This window comes from Stegostoma tigrinum, chromosome 35, assembly GCF_030684315.1.
Source record: "Stegostoma tigrinum isolate sSteTig4 chromosome 35, sSteTig4.hap1, whole genome shotgun sequence".
In the NCBI taxonomy this organism is placed as follows: domain Eukaryota; kingdom Metazoa; phylum Chordata; class Chondrichthyes; order Orectolobiformes; family Stegostomatidae; genus Stegostoma; species Stegostoma tigrinum.
The window spans coordinates 11,428,404-11,453,039 of NC_081388.1; the positions used below are offsets into that span (position 1 = coordinate 11,428,404).

Here is a 24,636-nt window from a genome sequence, read left to right on the forward strand (position 1 = left end):
TAGCAACAATGTCCTTCCTCAAATTTGGAGACCGAAACTGCACACAATACTCCAGGTGCGGTCTCACCAGGGCCCTGTACGGCTGCAGAAGGACCTCTTTGCTCCTATACTCAATTCCTCTTGTTATGAAGGCCAGCCTGCTATTAACTTTCTTCACTGCCTGCTGTACCTGCATGCTTGCTTTCATTGACTGATGTACAAGAACACCTAGAATCCCTACAGTGTGCATTCAGCCATTCGGGTCTGCACTAAGCCTCCAAACACTATCCCACCCAGATCCACTACCACCCCCGCACCCCCCAACCGTCCTATTCCGATAGCCCTGCATTTCCCACGGCCAATCCACCCGGACCTGCACATCCCCGAACACTATGGACCATAATTCCAAACAACTGATTGCCAGACTCTGAGATCTGGGTCTCAGCTCCTCCCTCTGTAACTAGATCTTTGACTTACCGACCTACAGACCTTATTCGGTAAGACTACATGACAACAGCTGCTCCCCCATAATGCCTCATAAGGCTGTGTACAGCCCTCTACTGCGCCACTTCCACACGCACGACTGTGTGGCCAAATTCCAAATCAATTCCACTTACAAGTTGGAGGACAACACCATCATTGCAGGTTGGACCTCAAACAATGACGAGACAGAATGCAGGAAAGAGATCTAGAGCTTAGTGGCATATTGTAAACACAGCAATCTCTCCAGCAACGTCAGCAAATTGAAGGAGCTGGCCGTGGGCTTCAGGAAGCAGGGTGGAGGGCACACCCCTGTCTGGATCAGTGGTGCTGAGCTGGAGATGGTCGAGAGTGTCAAGTTCCTGAGAGTGGTGATCACCGACAGTCTCTCCTGGTCCAACCACATGGATGCAATGGTCAAGAAACAAAACAACATCTCTACTTCCTCAAGAGGCTAAGGAAATTTAGCACTCCACAAGGACTCTTAATAATTTTTATTGATGCACCATAGAAAGTATTCTATCCAGATGCTTCACAGTGTGGCATTATAACTGCTGTTCCCAAGGTTGCAAGAAACTACAGTCATGAACACCATCCACTCCATCACACAAACCAACCTTGACTCGATGTGTACTTCCCATTGACTCTGGAAAGCAACCAACATCGTCAAAGATGTTACTGGACCGGAAATGTTAACTCTGATATTTCCTTCACAGATGCTGCCAGACCTGCTGAGCTTTTGCAACAACTTTGTTTTTGTTCCTGATTCACAGCATCTGCAGTTCTCTCAGTTTTTACAATCAAAGACCCCTCTAACTCCGGTTACACTCTCTTCCACCCTCTTCATTCAGGCAGAAAATATAAAAGTCTACATTCACTTACAAACAGTTTCAAGAGCAGCTTCCTTCCCACTGCTATTAGGCTTTTAAAAGAACCTCTTTAGGTGTTAATTCTGACTTCTCTCACTCTCTGTACCTTCTCTATAACAGTAACAGTGTATTCTTCACTCTGTTCTGCTGCCCTGATGCACTTTGTAAGGTAGGATCCACCTGTCGAGCACACAAAACAACACTTTTCACTGTATCTCAGTATGTGACAAAAAAATAAATCAAATCAATAAAATATTTGAACCCAGGTCCTCAGATTACAACTCAGGGAATAACACCACTAGGTCATCATCTCCCTCGCAGAAGCTATAGGATGAAGTTACAGGTCAAAATGTCAGGCTCCCCCATTCCAGGAAGCAGTACCTTTAATCCATAGGAAGTTAGATACGACAAAGCAGCACCAAGGGATAATAGAAATGACAAGTGACACGGAGTCTACCTCCATTAGCACAGAAAAGGTGAAGAGGAGATTTAATAAAGATTATTCAGATAATTCAGAATTTCAATAAAGTGAATAGAGTAAGGCTACTTCTGTGACAATGCTGTAGCTTAAGAGGTTATTTTGTTCTGTTTCCTTTTAAAGAGTGGTTTTAAGACAGAGGTACAGAGCTGCCTAGTTGGAATGTAAAGTAAAAGGATTGTGAGGCCTTGGGTTTTATTTTCAAAATTGGAACAATAGAAGCAGCCTGACGGGTGTGGCCACGATTTCTAGTTTTGAGTTTTCTAGTTTTGAGATTCGGCATCAGTCACTGGAGTCTCAGCGGGGTTGAAAGCTGCAGTAAATGTCTCCTAGCTGCTACTCTCTCTGAGTATACACCTGATTTCTTTTCTGTCTCTGCCGTTGCTGGGTTGCATGGTAGAAAATTAGATTTCTGAATTTACCTTTTTTGCCAACGGACGTGTTAATGGGATGTTACTATGTTGAAACAGTTAATTAGTAATAGTTACTATGTGTATTATTCTGTTAAGTTTTCCAATACAGTTATGTTATTCTAAGTTCTTTCTTTTGTTGTATCTTAAATGTAGTGTTTGAATAAATTGTGTTTTCATCAACATGGAATAGTTTGACCAATATAATTGCATCTGGAAGAGTATTTAATATTTACCTTTAAAATAAGGAAATGTTAGGGTCTAGGCTACATCCTTAATCTATTTTAAGGGGATCTAGTCTAGTCCAGAACACATCCCTCCACCCATCTCTCCACATTAAGGTACAAATTTACCATTACCTAACATGACCACAAGGAAAGTTGAGGAAACACAGAGGATAGTAAGGCCACAGAATGGGTGAATTCAAGAGGAATTCAGAATAACATTTGACACTGAGACAAGTCTGGGAGATGTAGAACCATTAGATAAGGGTGTGAAGAGTTTTACTGAAGACTTGGAGGTGAAATGATTGGCTGAAGCTTACCCTTTATGTTAATATTAGTTTTGTTGAGCTATATAAAGGGTTTCTCTCCATAAGGCCTAGAGATCTTTATTGCTGCATCTTTCCAAACTCACCTTGTTAAATATCTCCTTCATATTGGGTACTCCTCTTGCCCAATTCCAGCCCCACTCACTGTTCCTGGTACAACTTGCCACTGCTGGGATATCCCAGAATTCACTGGTATCACCAGCACCTCTTTAAAAAAACTCCTATGGTGCATCTGGACAAGAAACATCAGCCCAGAGCTGCCCCTGACGTTTCCTCCATTCCTGGGGGCAGGGGATACTGGTGGCCCCTCATGGCAAGCAGAGATCTGGAGGTCTTGCTGGCTGGAGTGGGGCCTGGGCCCTATCCGCACAGAACCAACGGTGGATGCCATGACATTGGACCATGCCAACTTGCTCCAAATAACCACTTGGAGGAATGTCTCTGACATTCTCTGATACCTCTCAAATAGCCCATTTCTGCTGACGCACCAACCTCCCACCTCCCACCCAAGGCTCATGCCCTACCTTTCTCCCTGAAACATCTCCCCTCACCAACACCGGGAAACCTGCCTGGCCTCTGAGCTGCCTGTTCACTCGCATGGGACTCCTTCCCACTCTGCACCAACAGCTGAGCCACCCACTCTCAATCCTTGTGATACTTATCCTGATTATTTGACAACTGATCCCCTTATGGTCTCTGTTGGGCCATGCGGTGAGCTGCAATTAGGACGTACCCTCTCTGGCTTCCAAGTTCAGAATGCTCATAGAATCCTTACAGTGCGGAAGTGGGCCGTTCAGCCCATCAAGTCCACACCACCCCTCCAAAGACCATCCCATCACTGCCCCCCTCCTCCAACCTATAACCCTGCAATTTCCCATGGCCAAAGTCACATAACCAGCACATCATTGCACCATTGAAGGAAGCTGGAGCAGAGCCATGGAGAATGTGCAAACACAGTCACCCAAGGCTGGAATTGAACCTGGTTCCCAGGCGCTGTGGGGCAGCACTGCTAACCACCATGCTATCCAGTGCATGTCTTGCTGGTGGTGGGTGGGCCATGTAGTCCTACCCTAAAGGATTCCAAAAAATGTGACCATTGCTCTCGAGTCTGCCGGAAACATATGAGGTGTGTAGTCCATTAGAGTTACAGTGAGGGGTGTGATATGAGTGTAGGATACAGTGTGGGTTCTGGTATATTAGATGTTAGAGAAAGCATTGTGCAATATTTCGGACTGTTATAGTGAGGGGTATGCTTTATCAGAGAATTATAGTGAAGAGTCTGTTATATTAGACGTTATAATGAGGAATGCAGCATATTACTGTATGTTACAGTGAGGAATGTGGTACATTAGAGTGTCTTAAAATGAAGAGTGCTTTATAGTGATCAGATATAATGGGAACTGCAGATGCTGGAGAATCCAAGATAATAAAATGTGAGGCTGGATGAACACAGCAGGCCCAGCAGCATCTCAGGAGCACAAAAGCTGACGTTTCGGGCCTAGACCCTTCATCAGAGAAGGGTCTAGGCCCAAAACATCAGCTTTTGTGCTCCTGAGATGTTGCTGGGCCTGCTGTGTTCATCCAGCCTCACATTTTATTATCAGTGCTTTATAGTGAGGAGTGCTGTACATTAGAATGTATTTCAGTGAGCTGTGTGGTATACCAGACAGTGTTAGGCTGAAGAGTGTAACATAATAGAACTTGTTACAATAAGGTGTGTGGTATATTCAAGTATGTTACAGTGAGGATTGTAGTGTGTTAGATACTGGTATATTAGAGTGTGTTACCATAAGGATTGTGGTGTATTAGAGTGTGTTCTGTGAGGAACCTGATATATTTGTGTTACAGTGCGGAGTGTCGTAATATGATCGGATATTACAGTAAGGAGTGTGGTGCATTACAGTTTGTTACAATGAGAACTGCAATATATCAGAGTGTGTAATAGTGAAGAGTGTAGTACATTAGAGTGTTAAAGTGAGGAGTGTATTATATTAGAGTATTGTATAATGAGGCATGGTAGCACCACTCCATCACAGCACCAGGGACCTGGCTTCAAATCCACCCTTGGGCGACTGTCTGTGTGGAGCTGACTTGTTCTCCCTGTGTCTGTGTGGGTCTCCTCTGGGTGCTCCAGTTTCCTCCCACTGTCCAAAGATGTGCAGGTTAGGGTGGATTGGCCGTGGTTAATGCAGGGTGATGAGGATAGGGTGGGGGTTTGGTTTGGATGCTCTTTAAAGGATTGGTTCAGATTCAATGAGCCAAATGGACTCTTTCTGCACTGTGAACATGGTATGAATCTATATTAGAAAGTGTAAAAGTGGGGACTGTGCTACATGAGAGTGTTACCCAGTGACGAGTGTAGTGCCTTATGGTGAGGAGTGCAGTATACCTCAGTATGCAATTTGAAATCAATTAAAGGTCTGGAATTAAGAGTTTAACGCTGCCATGAATCCACGTTCACTAATGTTCTTTAGAGAAGGAAATTGCCATCCCTGCCTGGTATACACATGTCTCTAAAACACAGCAATGTGTTTGATTCTTAACTGCCCTCTGGGCAATAAGGAATGGATAAAACAAAATGCTGGCCCAGGCTGAGATGCTATCATGCCATGAATGATTTTTTTTAAATTAGAGTACAGCACACTGAGGTCTGTAGTATATAAGAATGTGTTAGAATGAGGGGTGTGGTATATCAGTATGTGTTACAGAGAGGAGTGTGCTACATTAGAGTCTGATACAGTGTGGAGTGTGGTAAATTAGGATGTGTTACAATGAGGAGTGTGTTACAGCAAAGGGTGTGGTACATCAGTGTGTGTTACAGAGAGGAGTTTGCTACATTATAGTGTGTTACAGCGAGGAGTGTGGTATATGAGTGTTTCAGTGAAGGGTCTGATACATGAGGATGTTACAGTGAGTGTGGCATAAGAGTGATACTGTAAGAACAGCGGTATATCAGGGTGGTACAGTCAGGAGTGTGGTATGAGGCTTTTACAGTCAGAAGAGTTGTATATGAGGCTATTACAGTGAGGAGTGTAGTATGAGTGTTACAGTGAGGAGTGTGGTACAATGAGGATTGTTGTATATTTGAGTGTTTTACAGTGAAGTGTGTTACAGAGAGAGATGTGGTATATCAGAGTGTGTTATAGAGAGGAGTGTGGTGTAGGAGGGTGTTACCATGAGGAGTGTTGTATATGAGGCTGTTACAGTAAGGAATGTTGTATATCAGTGTGTTAAATTGTGGAGTGCAGTATATAAGGGTGTTACAGTGAGGGTGTAGTGTATGGGCATTACAGTAAGAAGTGTGGTAAATGAGGCTTTTACAGTGAGGACTGTGGCATGTGGGTGTTACAGTGAGGGATGTGATATATGAGAGTGTTACAGTGAGGAGTGTCGTACAGTAAGGAATGCAGTAAATTGGAGGGTGTTACAGTGAAGAGTGTATAACAGGTGTGATATATCAGTGTGTTACAGTAAGAAGAGTGTTATGAGTGTTACAATGAGGAGTGTAGTAAATGGGTATTACTCTAAGGGGTGTGGTATATCAGGGTGTTATGGTGAGGAGTGTGGTATGTGAGGGTGCTACATTGTGGAGCATGGTATATGGGGGTGTTATAGTGAGGAGTGTGGTAAATGGGTGTTACAGCGAGGATAGTGGTATATGAGGCAGTTACAGTGAGGGATGTGATGCATGAGTGTTACCGTAAAGACAGTGGTATGAGTGTTTCAGTGAGAAATGTGGTGTATAAGTGCAGTACAGTAAGCGGTGTGGTATATCAGAGTAGTACACTGAGAAGCGTGGTATAAGAGGCTTTTATAGTAAGGAGTGTTGTATATGAGGGTGTCATAGTGAGGAGTGTGGTATATGAGTGTTAGTGAGTGATGTGATACAGTAAGGAGTGTGGTATATTAGAGTGTGTTACAGTGAAGAGTGAGTTACAGAGAGAGGCGTGATATATCAGAGTGTGTAACAGTGAGGACTGTGGTCCATGAGGGTGTTACAGTAAGGAGAGTGGTACATCAGCATGGTATATGGGGGAGTTACAGTGAGGGGTGTAGTATATGAGAATGTTCCAGTAAGGGGTGTAGTATATGGTTGTTATAGTAAGGAGAGTGTTATGAGGGTGTTACAGTGAGGAGTATGGTATATGAGAGTGTTACAGTGAGTGATGTAGTACAGTAAGGAGCGTGTTATAGTGATGAGTGTTACAGAGAGATGTGGTCTGTTGGAGTTTGGGGTGGCACGGTGGCTCAGTGGTTAGCACTGCAGCCTCACAGCGCCAGGGACCCGGGTTTGATTCCAGCCTCGGGCAACTGTCTGTGTGGAGTTTGTACATTCTCCTTGTGTCTGCGTGGGATTCCTCCGGGTGCTCTGGTTTCCTCCCACAGTCCAAAGATGTGCAGCCTAGGTGGATCGGCCATGCTAAATTTGCCCATAGTGTTCAGGGGTGTGAGGGTTATGGGGGATGGGTCTGGGTGAGATGTGGACTTGTTGGGCCGAAGGGCTTGTTTCCACACTGTAGGGAATCTAATCTAATCTTGTTACAGTGAGGAGTGTGGTATATGAGGATGTTTCAGTGGTGTGTTAGATGGGGGTGTGACAGTGAGGGGTATGGTATGTGAGGGTATTACATTGTGTAGCGTGATACATGGGTGTTACAATGAGGCGAGTTTCATTTGAGTGTTACAGTGAGTAGAGCGGTACATGGGGGTACAGTGAGGAGTGTGGTACACTAAGGAGGTCAGGCTGTCAGACTGAGGCGAGTGGTACATAAGGGTCTTAAATTAAGGAGTGTAATATATGAGACTGTTACAGTGAGGAGAGTGGTACATGAGAGTGTTACTGTGAGGCAGTGATTAATTGCCGGCGGGAAAACTGATTGCTATTAATATAAAGTCTTGAACTGTAATACTTCCAGGATGTTCTCTGCACTGTTGTGCATTCAGACCGTGCACAGCAGCTCCGGCTTCGATTACACAGAGGGTTAAGAGATGGCAGACTGCCAAAGCACATAGTGGCATCTAACAACATCTAAATAAAGCCAAACGGTTCTCTTCCCCGGGCCCCTCTCCCTACCACTGCCCCCACCCCCCCCCCCCCCCTCCCCCGACTGTGTGCCTGCGCTGTAGCTGTAGCCAATCTGCTCTTGTCCCTGTAGCCTCCCGCCCCTTATTTCCCCTCCTCACACATCAGCCACTGCATAAAGCAGCCCAGGGCTTCAGGTTCAGCTGGGAGAGTTCCAGTCTCAGCCGAACTATTTTCAGATGTCTGACAGCTAGCCTGGCTTCCTCTGAAAGCAGAGAGAGAAAATAAAACCTCCAGCTTCCCCCTGAGTGAAATTAAATAAAAGACAAGGGGACCAGAGGAAGAGACAGGAATCGGTGGCGAGGAAAAGCCTCCACATCCTGTAAGTAGAAAAACTCAGTGTGCAATCGTTTTCTGTTGGAATTATTTACCTTCTTCTTCAAGGTAAAGGAGGGCTCTCTGACTTTTACCCTCCCAACCCCCCAAAACCTTTTACCTCTCTTCAAGGTTCAAGCCTGAATCTCTGCCACGAATTGTACCGTTCACATTTTGGTCTCACAGGAAGAAATATGAACTGGCCTGACTGTAAATCTGCAAACTTTGATCCCCTTTCCCTGGCAAATATTTGAAGTTGATCCGGATTGCCAGTGACATTGAACCCTGGGCGAAATTGAGACTATCTCCAGTTCAGTTCAATCACGAATCTTCATGTCCCCCTCAGAAAATAAGCGGGGGGGGGGTGGTCACTTTGTTCTTGCCCGTGTTTTATGTTTTTAGAAGCAGAGGGTCAGGGCAGCTGTAAGTATATGTGTATGTAACGTCAATGTATTTGGTAATGCGAAGTCTGGGCATTATCAGGTCCTATAGCACTACTAATAGTAATGCGATTCATTTATATCTATGGGGGAAGTAAAGGATGTTTACTCTTCCTTTCAATTTCGCTATCTGCAGCTTTCTCAGGTAATCTGTATGCACTCCCACAGATTTAGACCATCCTGTTTTTGTGTGTGTGTGTGAATCTAGCTCCCTTCGCCTTAACAAAGGAATATGTACAAACCTTAAAACATATGAATATGTCTCCCTACTGGATTCTATGCCTGTGACTCTATGATTAAGTGGGAGGCTTCAATGAAAATGTGCCACGGTGTGTACAGCCCATGTCTGCCACAGTTTAATTTTTAAACTCTGTCTGTATCCCACTCTCTGAGTGTAACTCACACCCTCTCAGTAACCGAGGAAGCTCACCATTGTTATATGTCCTGCTTCTGAGCTGGACCCTTCAGCTGCAAAGATATTGTCTGAGTCTAAAGGCTACTTGTGAATGGCCTCAGAGTCATGAAAGTAGATTACCGCATGTCTCGGTCACCACTGATTCTCGCTGTGATTAACGCTGATTCAGGAATTACTCAGTGTTTGAGCCAAACTGTCATTTGTCAGGCATGATTAAAGCGTTAGGAGTTGGTAGGATCTTCTGCGTTAGGCATCACATTCAAGCCCAATGTTAATATTCACACTTGACCTGTCGATCAGGCAGGAGGCTGATTGGGGAGGGGTTTAACAGCAGAACCCCCCCCCCCCCACCCCCACCCCCACCCCCAGCCTGGCTGCCATTCCTTCCCAAATTTAAACACGTCCATTTCTCCCACTCCCACCTCTCCCCCGACTTCTCTATCTCTCCCTCTGCCCCCCCCCCCTCTTGCTCCCGTATCTCTGTTCGTTCTGCATCTTGGTGGCCTAAGTAGAACAAGCGAGATGTCCTTCTGTTGGAGACTGTGTCCCGTTATCCGAACCCCCCCCCCCCATCCCCCAAGAGGGTACCCACTCTGTGTGTCCCTCGGTATTCGAAAACTCCGCACCATTTTGTCCATATGTCTCCTACGACTGTATTTGTCCTGTCAGCTAGTCTGCAGCACCCTGGTCCCGAGGAAAGCGCACACAAAGACACACGGCTCACAGACTCAGCTCACACACACGCACTCACACACACACAGACTCACTCACTCAGTCTCTCTCTCTCACTCACACACAGACTGACACATAGACTCTCAAACAGCTCACACACACCCACACAGCTCACACAGACACACCCACACAGCTCTCTCACACACATACCCACAGGTCACGGGCACAATGGAGCTGCCTATGGCCCTCTGAGTCCCAGTGAAACCCGGGAGACCGTCTGCCCCTGGCCGCAGCACCCTCCCTCAGCGAGACAAGGCAGTGAAGCGTGTGTGCAGTGTAATGAGAGAGCCCGGCCCTGCCCGTTTCCATGTGGGTCTCCACCTTCAGTGGCCGACGTGCAAACTGCACAAAGAAAGGCAAAGGGCTGCTCCTGCAGCTTTTTAAATATATCACTGAAAAGGACATAGGAGCCGGGTTCAATGTGAAGCCTGAGATAGCGCCGGCTCGTGTGCTTCTCTGAATTGGCAAAGCCACTGGGCAAGAGATCCCCATCTTCAAGAAGGGTAAGCGTATGTGTGCGATTTTAACGTGAGATCGTGTCAGATTTATTTGCACCCCACCCCATGCACCACCTCCCACCCCCCACCCCCCCGCCATTCCCCATCGTCTACCAACCCCGCGATTCAAACGGGGAGGAGAGCTGATATTTCTCATGACCGTGATCTGTGACTGTGAACTTGAATGACAAAATGAGGTTGCTGTAACTTGGAGTGAGCATCAACATGGTTTTAAGCTGATTAAACCCAGTTCGGGGGGGTGGAAAATGAGGGGTTCCCCTTCATCCCGCTGGTTTATTTCGATTTGCATTCTTTGAAGATGAAGTGTAATTGGAAATTGACGGGGCTGTGCAAATAGCACCAGCTGGTGGCGAATCAGGGGAAACAGTGAACCATTAAAGGGGTAATGGTGGGAATGTGCCCATTCATCTGGTGTTAAGGCTGTCACTTGATTAAACCCCTTCCCCCCCACCCACCCGATAAACTGTAATAGGCTTGTTGTACTGGGGTGGGGAAACAGCCTAGAGAAGCCGCAGTCAAAATGCAAAGACATTTCTAACCATTTTTGCTTCTTTAAAGAATCTGACCGCCTCGCGTTTTTAATTTGGGAATTAAACGGGAAAAGCTTCAAATGTTGCCTTCTGATCGGTTGTCTCAGTTCTGGAGATAATAGCCACACCTTAAAGTATTTACCTAGCGTCCTCCGCCGCTCCCAGATGCCCAGGAGCGCCTCTCCGTCAGTGAGGCACGTTTGAAGTGCTGTAATGATGGGAAAGCTTCAGCACAGCAAGCTCCCACAAACAGCAGTAACCAGGCCAGCTGATCAGTTTGCAGTGACGTGGATTGAGGTTTTGGGTGGGACACTGAGGTTAGCTTCTCTGGCATCTTTTGTATTTTTAGGAACTTATTCCAAAGGTCTTGCTGTTAAAACCGGCATCTGTAAAACTATTTAATGCAAATGTTTCCCCAGAACCTTTGCCTGGTGTTTCATTAAGGGGGTAGGTCTTCACATTGGTCAGGAGGGATGCCATGGCACAGCTGAACCCTAGTTTTGCCTTTATCCACACATGTGCACAGACAGACATACAACACACAGACAGGCGCATGACCCTTATAGATGCACCACAGAATGCATTCTATCCGGATGCATCACAGCTTGGTACGACAGCTGCTCTGCCCAGGACTATACAAAACTACGGAGAGTTGTGATCTACAGCCTAGTCCATCACACAAACTAACCGTCCATCTACTGACTCTATTTATACTTCCCACTGCCTCAGAAAGGCAGCCAACATAATCAAACACCCCTCCCACTCTGTTTATAATCTACCACCCTCTTCCATCACGCAGAAACTACAAAAGCTTAAATACATACACCAACAGATTCAAGAACAGCTTCTTCCCTGCTGTTGTTAGATTTCTGAATAGACCTCTCTAATTTCAAATCTAACACTGATTTTGTTATCTGTGCACCTTCTCCGCAGTCATAGCATTGTACTTCTCGCTCTAATCCATTACCCTAATGCACTTAGCATGGTATGAGCTGCCTGTACTGCACGCAGAAAAAAACTTTTCACCGTACTCAGGTACATGCGACAATAATAAATCAAAAACATACACACACAGACAGGCAAATGTACAACACACAAACACACATACATACACACACACAGGCAGGCATACAGACAACACATGCACGCAGACAGGCATACAGACAGACAGGCATACTTACAACACACAGACAGGCAAATGTACAACACACAAACACACATACATACACACACACAGGCAGGCATACAGACAACACATGCACGCAGACAGGCATGCTTACAACACACAGACACAGACAGGCAAATGTACAACACACCAACACACACAGAGGCAGGCTTATAGACAACACACACACACGCAGGCAGGCATACAGACAACACATGCACACAGGCAGGCATACCGACAACACAGGCAGGCAAATGTACAACACACACAGGCAGGCTTATAGACAACGCACACACACAGACAGATAGGCATACAGGCAACATGCAGGCAGACAGGCAGGCATACGGACAACACACACAGACAGGCATACATAAAACATGCACATAAAAACTCCACAAGAACCTACTGTATTGCCATCAAAAGTAGCGCCCCAGGCTGATTTCAAACAACAGCCCCCAGTCCCTGCTGCTGAAATCAGTGAGTTCAGACCAGACTGGGGATATCTCATGTTCCACCAAATACCACAGGGAATTGTTTAGAGCCAAACTGATGACACACAGACAGGGAAAGGGACTGAGAACAGATCCCCCTAGTTGAAGAGTTGGTGCAGGTGTAACCAGGCTGGGAGTACTTGCATTCTATGACTTACAAAGCACTTTGCTCAGACAACTGTGATAGTCTTTTTTTTTCTCTCTGCAAGGTGAATGCTAACAGCTGTGTCAATATCTATCCGTCTGGTTAGTGAGAGTCAGCTCTGAGCCGTTGATTTTACTCGGGTCTATGGGTTTGATAATAGATTCAGGGTTCAACTTGGGCTATTATAAACTGGATTAAATCTGAACTGTAGGTTAAAAACATGTTGAGCATAAAACACAGACACGGCACTAAATACAGACCATACATATTCTATGAATCATGCATTGTTTCAAATTGATGCACAGAATTGGAAAAGTCCAATTTTAATGAAATTGAAAATAAAGGATGTGCATTTATATAGCACCTTCCAGATATCCTAGTGTTTTATAGGGAATGAAGTAACTCTGCAATATTCTCACCATTGTAGGAAAATAAAGACACCTTCCTGTCACAATAACTTGTGTGAGGCATCATGAATTTTTCCATGGAGTAAGATGTTTGAATGTGAGGTTAATCAATTATTGCTGTAAATGGCTGCATCTCTCTCCACTGTTTCTCCTCGGCCCTTTCTCACACTGAGTAACTTCTTACACCCTGTCAGTAACTGAGGAAGCTCACCATTGTTATATGTCCTGTTTCTGAGCTATAGCCTCAGCTGCTAAAATATATTCTGCGAGTCTGAGTTATGAACGTAGATTAACTCCTGCTTCGGTCACCACTGATTCTTGCTGTGATTAACACTGATTCAGGAATCACTCAGTGGTTGGGTCAAATAGTCCTTTGTTAGGCACGGTTAAAGCATCAAGAGTTGGTAGGATCTTCTGCTGTGTAAAGCATCACATTCAAGCTCAATCTTAATGTTCACAAACTTGACCTGTCGATCCAGCAGGAGGCTGGTTGGAGAGGGATTTAACAGCGGACCCCCCGGCTGCCATTCCTGCCCAATTTTATTACTCCCTCTCAGTCACCATCTCTTCCCCTCCACCCACTATCTCTTCTCCCCCCCCCTTCCCTCTATTTCTCCTCTCTGCCCTTCACTTCATCTCTCCCACCTCCAATTTTACTGTCTCAACCCCCTCTGTCTCTCCTCTCTCCCACAGCTCATCTGTCCTCTCACTTCTCCCTCCCTCTATCTCTTCTTGCTTCCTCCATATCTCTTCTTCCTCCCTCCATCCCTCTATCTGTCCTTTCCCCTCCCTTCCCTCTCTCTATCTCTCCCTTCCTCCTCTTTCCCTCCCTCCCTTCCTCTACACCTCCCTTTTCCCTTCCCTCCTACTCTGTTTCTCCTCTTCCCCTTCTCTCCATCATCCCTGCCTCCCTCCCTGTACTCTCCTCGTCCCTGTCTCTATCTCAACTCTCCTTCCCCGCTGCCCTCTCTCTCTCAAACCTCCCTCACCACTTCTCCTGCTTCCCCCATTTCCCCTCCACCCTCCACTATCCAACACTCAGTTAGGCCACCGATCAAGAGTTGTCCATGTGTATGTCTTTTAGAATAAGTTGGGTACATGTACAAAACAAATGTTGGTCAATTTAGCAACAATGCCAGCAATTAAATTATGCCTGAGTTGGAATAAAAAGAAGCCTTGCATTTATATAGTGCCTATCAGTGTCTCAAAGTGCTTCACACCCACTAAAACATGTTGAAGAGGGTCACTGCTGTTCCAGGAAATGTAGCAGCCATCATCTGCCCAGTACAATAGGCCAGATACAGCACCGTGGTCCTGAATGGCTGATGTAGTGGTTGATTGAAGGATGGACTCCAAGGCACCCTGGACAATTGCCCTGGTTTTTCTCTGAAACACAGCCATGGGGCCTTCCACAGTTAAAGTTCAGGCACTTGGTTTGGCAGGTCATCTGGAACCAGTTGCTGAACTCCCTCAGTTCTGGACTGACACACCAGGCAACCTTTGGGTCAAGTGAGACATGAACCTATCAGCAATTATTGCTGAACTACAGCTGGGGACAGAGAACAGATTCATATTTACCAGATCTAAAAAGACGACAAGGCTTATAGTGGTCTGGTGGCCACACTGCAATGAAAGTTGAGTTGCTGAGCAATTACAGCAATGAATCTCCAACTACTTTAAACTGCTCTGGACATTCACTACTACAAATTGGACAGTTTTGTTGTTGATGGGTAGTCGTTCTTGATCTTAATAACACTTATAACCCATGAGTTGGAGTGGAGTGTAAAGGAGGTGGAGATAACGGCAGATTTTCATGGTGCATTGACAGGAGAGATCTTGTTGGTACATTAAATATCTGAATGAGTTGGAAAGGAATGACTTCTATTTGTGAGGCTCATTCCTCATATCCTTGAATATCCCACCTACAAACATCTCTTCAGAGATAATGGGAACTGCAGATGCTGGAGAATTCCAAGATAATAAAATGTGAGGCTGGATGAACACAGCAGGCCAAGCAGCATCTCAGGAGCACAAAAGCTGACGTTTCGGGCCTACACCCTTCATCAGAGAGGGGGATGGGGAGAGGGAACTGGAATAAATAGGGAGAGAGGGGGAGGTGGACCGAAGATGGAGAGTAAAGAAGATAGGTGGAGAGAGTATAGGTGGGGAGGTAGGGAGGGGATAGGCCAGTCCAGGGAAGACGGACAGGTCATGGAGGTGGGATGAGGTTAGTAGGTAGATGGGGGTGCGGCTTGGGGTGGGAGGAAGGGATGGGTGAGAGGAAGAACCGGTTAGGGAGGCAGTGACAGGTTGGACTGGTTTTGGGATGCAGTGGGTCGGGGGGGAAGAGCTGGGCTGGTTGTGTGGTGCGGTGGGGGGAGGGGACGAACTGGGCTGGTTTAGGGATGCAGTAGGGGAAGGGGAGATTTTGAAACTGGTGAAGTCCACACTGATACCATTAGGCTGCAGGGTTCCCAGGCGGAATATGAGTTGCTGTTCCTGCAACCTTCAGGTGGCACCATTGTGGCAGTGCAGGAGGCCCATGATGGACATGTCATCTAAAGAATGGGAGGGGGAGTGGAAATGGTTTGCGAGTCCACATTAAGCAGAGGTTCACCTGCACATCTGCCAATGTGGTATACTGCATCCACTGTACCCGGTGTGGCTTCCTCTACATTGGGGAAACCAAGCGGAAGCTTGGAGACCGCTTTGCAGAACACCTCCGCTCAGTTCGCAACAAACAACTGCACCTCCCAGTCGCAAACCATTTCCACTCCCCCTCCCATTCTCTAGATGACATGTCCATCATGGGCCTCCTGCACTGCCACAATGATGCCACCCGAAGGTTGCAGGAACAGCAACTCCTATTCCGCCTGGGAACCCTGCAGCCTAATGGTATCAATGTGGACTTCACCAGTTTCAAAATCTCCCCTTCCCCTACTGCATCCCTAAACCAGCCCAGTTCGTCCCCTCCCCCCACCACACCACACAACCAGCCCAGCTCTCCTCCCCCCCCCCCACCCACTGCATCCCAAAACCAGTCCAACCTGTCTCTGCCTCCCTAACCAGTTCTTCCTCTCACCCATCCCTTCCTCCCACCCCAAGCCGCACCCCCATCTACCTACTAACCTCATCCCGCCTCCTTGACCTGTCCGTCTTCCCTGGACTGACCTATCCCCTCCCTACCTCCCCACCTATACTCTCTCCACCTATCTTCTTTACTCTCCATCTTCGGTCCGCCTCCCCCTCTCTCCCTATTTATTCCAGTTCCCTCTCCCCATCCCCATCTCTGATGAAGGGTCTAGGCCCGAAACGTCAGCTTTTGTGCTCCTGAGATGCTGCTTGGCCTGCTGTGTTCATCCAGCCTCACATTTTATTATCTACAAACATCTCTTGTGGGGTTCTGAAATCTACCCATGCGCGTTGCCTCCATTTCAATCCGAGACCAGCTGTTACTTCCTGAATCCCAGTCCTGTCAATTTCTACTCTCATTATGTCAGTCATATGTAGGGCAACAAGATTTAACCAGAGGGTCCCAACCCCATCCTAAATGGCTCGTGGGCCAGGGTAAGTAAGAAGTGGGAGATTCTTCAATCCTCTGGATACTGGCTGCTTCAGACTTCTTTGTTAAAATTCGATTTTCAAGATTATCTCTCAACCCATTTGTATCCTCCTTCACTTTCCAAATGTTTTGTGCCATGTGGTATAGATTGCTTTCAGTTTTCTGTATCTGAGATCTCCCAGTTTGAATGCTGACAGTCAGAGCTTTCACTGTCAGAGGCCCTGCAACCTGACTTTCCAACAGGAAAACTCAAAGGCTGGAAATCTGAATAAAAACAGTTCCTTGCACCAGAAGAAAACTCAGCAGGCCAGGCAGCATCTTGTGGAGAGAACTGAGAGTTAACATCTCAGATCAATGAGTTCTGATGCCAGGCCATTGACCTGAGATGTAAGTTTGACCCTAACATCCCTGACGAAGGCCAATATAGACTGATTATTCCTTCATCCCAGCTCCAGGGTGCTGCTTACTAATGGGCAATAACAGCTACTGTGCTGAATGAGTAATTCCACATCCTCATCAGTGCCAACTTAGCTCGTGTGGAGGAGTGAAATGATTGAACAGAAACAGCAGCCCAGCCTGCGTTACTTTCCCTCAATTTGTCGCCTGTTTTGAGCATGGTGGGCTCAAGTCTGCCACATCCTGGTGCACGAAAGCTAGGCTGAAATGCAATACCGAGGCAGTGCTGCGTTGTCGGAGATGGTCTTCTGTTACCTGGATGGTGAACGTTTGGCCTCCCCCTCTCTGGTGGGCACGGTAAATGACCTGGCATTGTTAGGTAGAGCGCTCCTGATCTACTCATCCAAATGTCCTGAGGCTAGTATCGATCATTCAGACAGCATCTCTGGGTGCAAGAGGGTGTGGTGCCTGGTATAGTCCTGCGTGTGGGAACCTGGTGAACACAAACTGCCTGGTCTGGTTTCTTTCCTTCTTACACTGCATGGCTACACTTCCAAAATATTTTGTTGGCAGTGTAGCCTTTTTGGGGTGAGGTCATGACAGGCATTGTACATTCTCTGGTTCAGAAGAGTGATTTTTAAAATGTACAAAATCCCAATGGGGCTCGACGGTCCAGATCCAGAGAGGATGTTCCCCCAATCCCGGCCGGTTGGGAAATCTAGAACCAGAGGAGTGAGCCTCAGGATGTGGGATTGTCCATCCGACAATGCTGAGGAAAGATTCCACCCACTAAAAGGTAGTTGAGCCTGTGGGATTCTATACCGTAGGAAGCAAGCCACTGAATATATCCAAGAGAAGTATTGGCTTTACTGAGCATGACGGGAAAGCAGGAAATGAGATGGGGGATCAGCCATGATCAGGTTGAATAGCAAAAGAGCTGAATGGCCTGTTCCTGCTCCTAATATCTATATAAATGAAAATTCTTTGCCTTTGCTTCTGACTGGGGCAGGAAGGCTGGATTGCTGGGTACACTGATGTTAGCCTGTATTCGGTGTAACCTCCAAATGCCCAGGGGTCCCTGAAAGAGGGGCATTTCAGCAGTGGCCAAACCATCCCTTCCTCCCCAGCTCACCATTTTTCATCAACAGCCACACCAACCCCCCCCCCCCCCCCCCCCCCCGAGCCTTCCCCCAACCCAGGTGCTCACTGACCATACCCACAGACCACCATACCTTCGAGCCTCACAGCGGAGCCTGATGAGGAAAAGGGTTCTGAAGCACCATTCCCGGCTTCTTCCCGATTATTCTCCCCTTCTCTTTTCGCCCTTGAGACGGCGGCTTGAATTAGTCTGTGCTTTGGGATATTCCTGAGCATCAGTGTACCTTTCCCCAGCTCCATTTCCCAACGCAGGACACAGCTGCTCTGGTGAATCTATGGGATTAGGGAGCCCATCAGTTTAAATTGACTGTAAACAAAGGGAAATGTCTGGGGAGTAAGAGCTAGAATTCCACACACAGACACACACACACACACAGACACACACACACAGACACACACACACACACACACACACACACACACCAAATTCAATTGAAAGATTATTCCATTTGGTTTGATTTTTAATTTATTGCTCGTCGATCACAGTAACATCCTCCCAAAGCCGATGTTGTGCCGTCTATAACTTTGGAAACAAAGTTCCAAAAACATCTGCTGCTTAGCCTAGTATTGAACTCTGCACCCCCCCGCTCCACCCAGCCCCCACTGTAATGTATACCTCGAAGTATACTTTTACCCAAAGCAACACATCCCTTCAGTACGAAGCCCCAGGATTGATGCCAAGTTGGCGGCGGTGGGGGGGGGGGGGTGGTCAAAGGTTGCAGACTGTGAAGGGTCACTGTGCCCTTGGGTGAACTCAGGTGTTAAGAAAATCGCCTGAGGTGAAACAGTCAACCGAAGCTGTCTGTCTGTCAGATGATGGGACTCTGGGAGGGAGAGAGGGCCAGATTATTGCTTTTGCCTTGGGATTCCAGAGTTACTAATAAGGAATATTTTTACATCGAACTATCCAGCACAGGAACAGGCCCTTCGGCCCTCCAAGCCTGCGCCAACTCATTTTGCCCTTCCATACTAAAATTGTCTTCACTTACAGGATCCATCTCCCTCCATTCCCTTCCTGTTCATGAGTGTGTCCAGGTGTTTCTTGAATGCTGCTATTGAGTCTGCTTTCACCATTTCCTCAGGCACTCACCACCCTTTGAGTGACAAACATGCCTCGCAGGTCTCTCTTAAACTTGCCCCTCGCACCTTGAACCTGTGTCCCCTTGTAATTGATCCCCACCCCACAGTGGGAAAAAACCTCACTTTCCACTCTATCCATGCCATTCACAACCTTTTAAACTTTTATCAGGTCACCCCTCAACCTCCTATGTTCCAGTGAAAATAAACGCAGTCTATCCAACCTTTCTTTGTATCTAAAAACCCCTGTACCAAGCAGGTAAATGTTTTCTGTACCCTCTTCCAAAGCATCCACATCCTTCTGGTAGTGCGGTCACCAGAACCGTACACAGTATTCCAAGTGTGGCCGAACTAAAGTTCTATAAAGCTGTAGCATAACTTGTCTATCCTTATACTCGATGCTCCTTCCAATGAAGGCAAGCATGCCAAAGGCCTTTTCTACTACCTTATCCACCTGCACTGTCACTTTCAGTGATCTGTGGACCTGCACACCCAGATCCCTCTGCATATCAATACTCCTGAGGGTTCTGCCATTCACTGTATAATTTCCACCTGTACTTGACTGTCCAAAATGCATCACCTCAGATTTGTTTGGATTTAAACCACACCTGCCATTTTTCTGCCCATGTCTTCAACTGATCTGTATCCTCTGACAGTCCTCCTCATTATCCGCAACTCCCACCAATCTTTGTATCATCTACAAGCTTACTAATTAGACCAGCTACATTTTCCTCCAAATCATTTATGTAGGCTATGAACAGCAGAGGTCCCAGCACTGATCCCTGTGGAACACCACTAGTCACAGCCCTCCAATCTGAAAAGCATCCTCCCACTGCTACCCTCTGTCTCCCATGATGAAGCCAGTTCCGTCTGCTCACACTTGATACTACGTGACTGCAAACTTTTGTACCAGTCTGCTGTGAGGGAACTTGCCAAAGATTTTAATGGTATCCATGTAGACAAGATCCACTGCCTTTCAATGATCAATCTTCGTCACCTCAAAAAAACTCGATCAAGTTAGTGAGGCAAAACCATGCTGTCTATAATTAATAAGTCCATTTGCTTCTAAATGTGTATAGATCTTGTCCCCAAGAATCTTTTCCAATAATTTTCCTGCCACCAACATGAGATTTGCAGGTCTGTAATTTCCAGAGTTATCCCTGCTACCCTTCTTAAACAACAGGATAACAGGCTATTCTCCTGTCCTCTGGCACCTCAGCTACAGCCAAAGAAGACACAAAGATGATGATCAATGCTCTAGCAATTTGCTCTCTTGCCTTCCTTAATATTCTGGGGTAGATCTCATCAGGACCCAGGGAGGTATCTGCATTAATACTTTTTAAGATGGACAGTACCTCTTACTTTTTAATAGCAACTTGACTTAGAAACTCAACCCTCCCTTCCATAAGATCATCATCCTCCACTTCTTTGTGCTAGTATTCACCAAAAAGTATTCGATTAGGGCCTCACCTACTTCTTCTGGCTCCACGCTGAGATTCCTTCCTTTGTCCTTGAGTGGGCCAACTCTTTCCCTATCTAGCCTCTTGCTTTTTATAAATACGTACAAGAAGCCTTGGGATTCTTGGGGAAAGGAATTGCATTCAGCAAGAGTTCCCATAAAGTGGGAGAAGGAGGTGGGACATTTGTTTCGCACTCAGGCATGGGAACTGACTGCTCTCTCTCTCTCTCTCTTCACCCCCACCTCTCTCCCTCTCTCTCTCTCTCTCTGTGCCTCTGTTCAAACGCCCCTCCACTTTCCCCATGCTGAGAAATCTAACTGTGTTCTTTATAGCACAGCCTTGACCTTTGGTGAAGGTTCCTGAGAATAAGGGTGATGCCGGCTCATGGCTTATGGTGTCCATTGACTTGGGGAATTTGTATCACTAAGACATGTCTCTTGTAAAACAGAACTCTCCCACGCTCTACTGCCCACCTCAGGGATATAAGAAGAAAATGATGGGTCAATAATCACCTGTGAGGTCCCACGGTGAATGCACTTTCTTTGATCATCATGTCCTGAGTAGGGATTGAACCCAGAACTTAAAGCTCAGAGGTAGGGACACTTCCCACCTTACTTGACCAGTGTCATCATAGAATTCCTACAGAGCATTTGGCCTGTCAAGTCTGCACAGACCTTCTGAACAGTATCCTACCTTGCATTTCCCATGGCTAACCCACCTAGCCTGCACACCCTGGGCACTATGGGTAATTTAACATGGCCAATCCACCCTAACCTGCACACCTTTGGGCTGTGGGAGGAAACCAGAGCACCCGGAGGAAACTCACACAGACAACGTGCAAACTCCACACAGACAGTCACCCAAGGTTGGAATCAAACCCAGGTCCCTGGTGCTGTGAGGCAGATGCGCTAGCCACTGAGCCACCCTACATAATGGGTCATGATGCAGAAGGTGCAGGCATCTGAAAGGACAGTGAAGCAATGCTGAACACTCTCGATGGTCAATCACATTGAGATGGGTAGTGAGTAATTTTTCTGCAGTTCAATGATTCATGGCCCAAAAGATGTGACCCCAGAAAATTGTTGGCTTTCTTTTCCTAGTCCAATCTGAATCTGAGTTGCAAGCAGAAATCCCCAGTGGTCTATTCTGGAAGGCCTGTTGCTCAAGGATAGTACCAGATTCAATCTTACATTTATGAATAACATAGCCATGACTGAATTGATATCATTCACAAAGATTGAGGCTCAGTCTCCAGGAATGCTGCATTGTGGGAGTTGACGATTTTAGTTCAGACATTAACCCGAGATCTGCTCTGCCTGCTCAGATAGGTGTGGGATTTCTAGAAAATCCCATGGCTCCCTTCCGAAGATGTGCAGGGTCATTATCCTCAGCGCGCCAACATTTATCTTCCAATTTATTGCAGGAAACCGAGTATCTGGTTATTGTCATATTGCTGTTCGTGAGAGTTTGCTGGATACAATACTGTCTGCATTTCCAATAGTACAATAGGTCAAGCTATGTTTAATTGACGTAAAGTACGTTTGAGAGGTCTGGTGCTATATAAATGAAAGTCATTCTTTTTGTTTAGACTCTAACACGCCACAGTTTCAGTAAGTGTCTCTTTATGGATATTCTCCAAGCAAACAGCTCAGTGATGTTATTACACGCCTCTGAAGCAAGTTGAACTTGAACACAGGACTCCTGGTTCAGAAGTGAGGACCCTACCACTTCACCACTAGGGGCCACAAAACTGCCTTGCTATGTCATTTTGACACCTATGAAACTAATTTAACAAGTGACACACACCTTTAAAGCAATTATTACCTTTGATTCCCCAGTTAATGCACTCCACTTCCTTATAATTCAATCCAATTGATAAATCTGTATTTAAAGGAGATGGCGTGGTGGTAATGTTGCTGAACTAATAATCCAGGGGCCATACGGTAATGTTCTGGGCACATGGTTCAAATTAAATTAAAGTCTGGTATTGTAAGTTAGTGTCAACGATAATGACTATGTCCCATCCTTACCCAGTCTGTCCTGTGTATGACTCCAGACCTACAATAATGTGGTGACTCTTAAGCAGTTTAACAAGTCCCACTTTCTGACAGCACACTTTTCCATCAATACCCACACAAAGTTCAATAATAAAAACAAAAATTATACCACCATTGGGATGGCCATCTGTCCTCGTGCACCTCTTAGGACAAGGTGATATGAGGGGGTGACCTCATGAGGGGCATGCATAGGGTGAATAGTTAAGGTCTTTTCCCCAAGGGTAGGAGAGGCCAGAACTGAAGGGCATTAGTTTAAGGGGAGAGGGGCAAGATTTAAAAGGGGCATAAGGGGCAATTGTTTTTCACACAGAGGGTGGTGCGTGTATGGAACGAGCTGCCAGAGGAAGTGGTGAAGGCTGGTACAATTACAACATTTAAAAGGCATCTGGATGGGTACATGAATAGGAAGGGTTTAGAGGGATATGGGCCAAATACTGGCAAATGGGACTAGATTTTTTAGGATGTCTGGCCAGCATGGACAAGTTGGACCAAAGGGTCTGTTTCCGCCCTCTACATCTCTATGACTCTGTGATAAAATGATGAGCATCACAGGAGGAGAGCATTTGGCCCGTGTGTGTGTGTGTGTGTGTGTGTGTGTGTGTGTGTGTACTGACTGGTTAATAAGCCTGACTCACCCAGTCCCACTCCACTTCCTTCTCCCCACAGCCCTGCAATTTGTTTTCACCCTTCCAATAATTATCCAAAAGCTAGCAGTGAAATCCCCAGCTCATCTCTCACCATCAGCCTCCCGAACTCACCCAACCCAATGAGGCTGGTACAATACAACATTTAAAAGGCATCTGGATGGGCACATGAATAGGAAGGGTTTAGAGGAATATGGGCCAAATGCCTGCAAATGGAATTAGATTAATTTAGGATATCTGGTCAGCATGGACAGGATGGATCTGTTTCTGTGCTGTGTATCTGTACGATTCTGACACTGCTCGCACTCGCCCCAGTGGTAACTTGCTTATGAGGTCAAACCTCCATTTCAGTATCACACTCTGTAAGAGTTGGTACAGACTGAATTGTGGTCATGCAGAAGATGCTCAACTTTTCGAAGGGGTGCCATGAATGTTTGGGGTCACTGAGTGAGGAAACTCAACAGTCTCAGCAAACAGACTCTTGGTGCCTTCAGTTTTAGCTACAATTATGTTTCTCCCTTGTGGAAAATCTAAAATTAAAATCTTAATGTTCTTGGGAGCTGGTGACAAGAGGCTAGTGTGATAAGGATCAGATTGATCCCTGGATTGGAGGGTTTGTCCAAAAAGCAGGGGTTAAGGAGACTGGGCTTAGATTCTACAAATGTTAGGACAGAGAGATGTCTCGGTGAAGCCTTCAAAGTTGTTCGAAACAAATGAGAGAAAGATGTGTCTCCTGGTGGGGAGAAAGATAGCCACTGAGACACAGCTTCTGAATTTAGGGCAGGCCACTAAGGCCTGGGACAAGGACAGATTTCATCACTTAATGAGTCTTTAGAATTCTCCACCCCGAAGAGCTGAGAAGGTTCAGACATTCAGTACCTTCAAGATAACAATTGATGGCATCCTTTAATATATAGAAATCCATGGGAAAAAGATGTTGTGACACAAAGTCAGCTATGACTTATTGAATGGTACAGCAGGCTGGAGGGGCTGAATGGTCTCCTCCTGATATTTATCAGAATCCCTACAGTGCGGAAACAAGCCATTCAGCCCAACAAGTCCACACTGTCCCTCCAAAGAGCATCCCACCCTGACTCATTCCACTAGCCCTGCATTTCCCACATCTAACCCAAACATCTTTGGACACTATGGGCAATTTAGCGCAGCCAATCCACCTACCATGCACATCTTTGGACTGTGGGAAGAAACCCATGCAGACCTGGGGAGAACGTGCAAACTCTACACAGATAGTCAACTCACAGTGGAATTGAAACC

At 46.3% G+C, this 24,636-nt stretch overlaps 1 long non-coding RNA gene across 2 annotated transcripts in view; it reads left to right on the top strand.

Moving 5' to 3' along the window:
* Positions 1-8,014: 8,014 nt before the first annotated feature.
* LOC132206326 (uncharacterized) overlaps positions 8,015-24,636 on the top strand; it is a 132,708-nt gene continuing 116,086 nt past the window's right edge. For both annotated transcript variants that reach the window (XR_009442976.1, XR_009442977.1), the window contains exon 1: positions 8,015-8,171. This is a non-coding gene — a long non-coding RNA (uncharacterized LOC132206326). The remainder of the gene's footprint in view (positions 8,172-24,636) is intronic.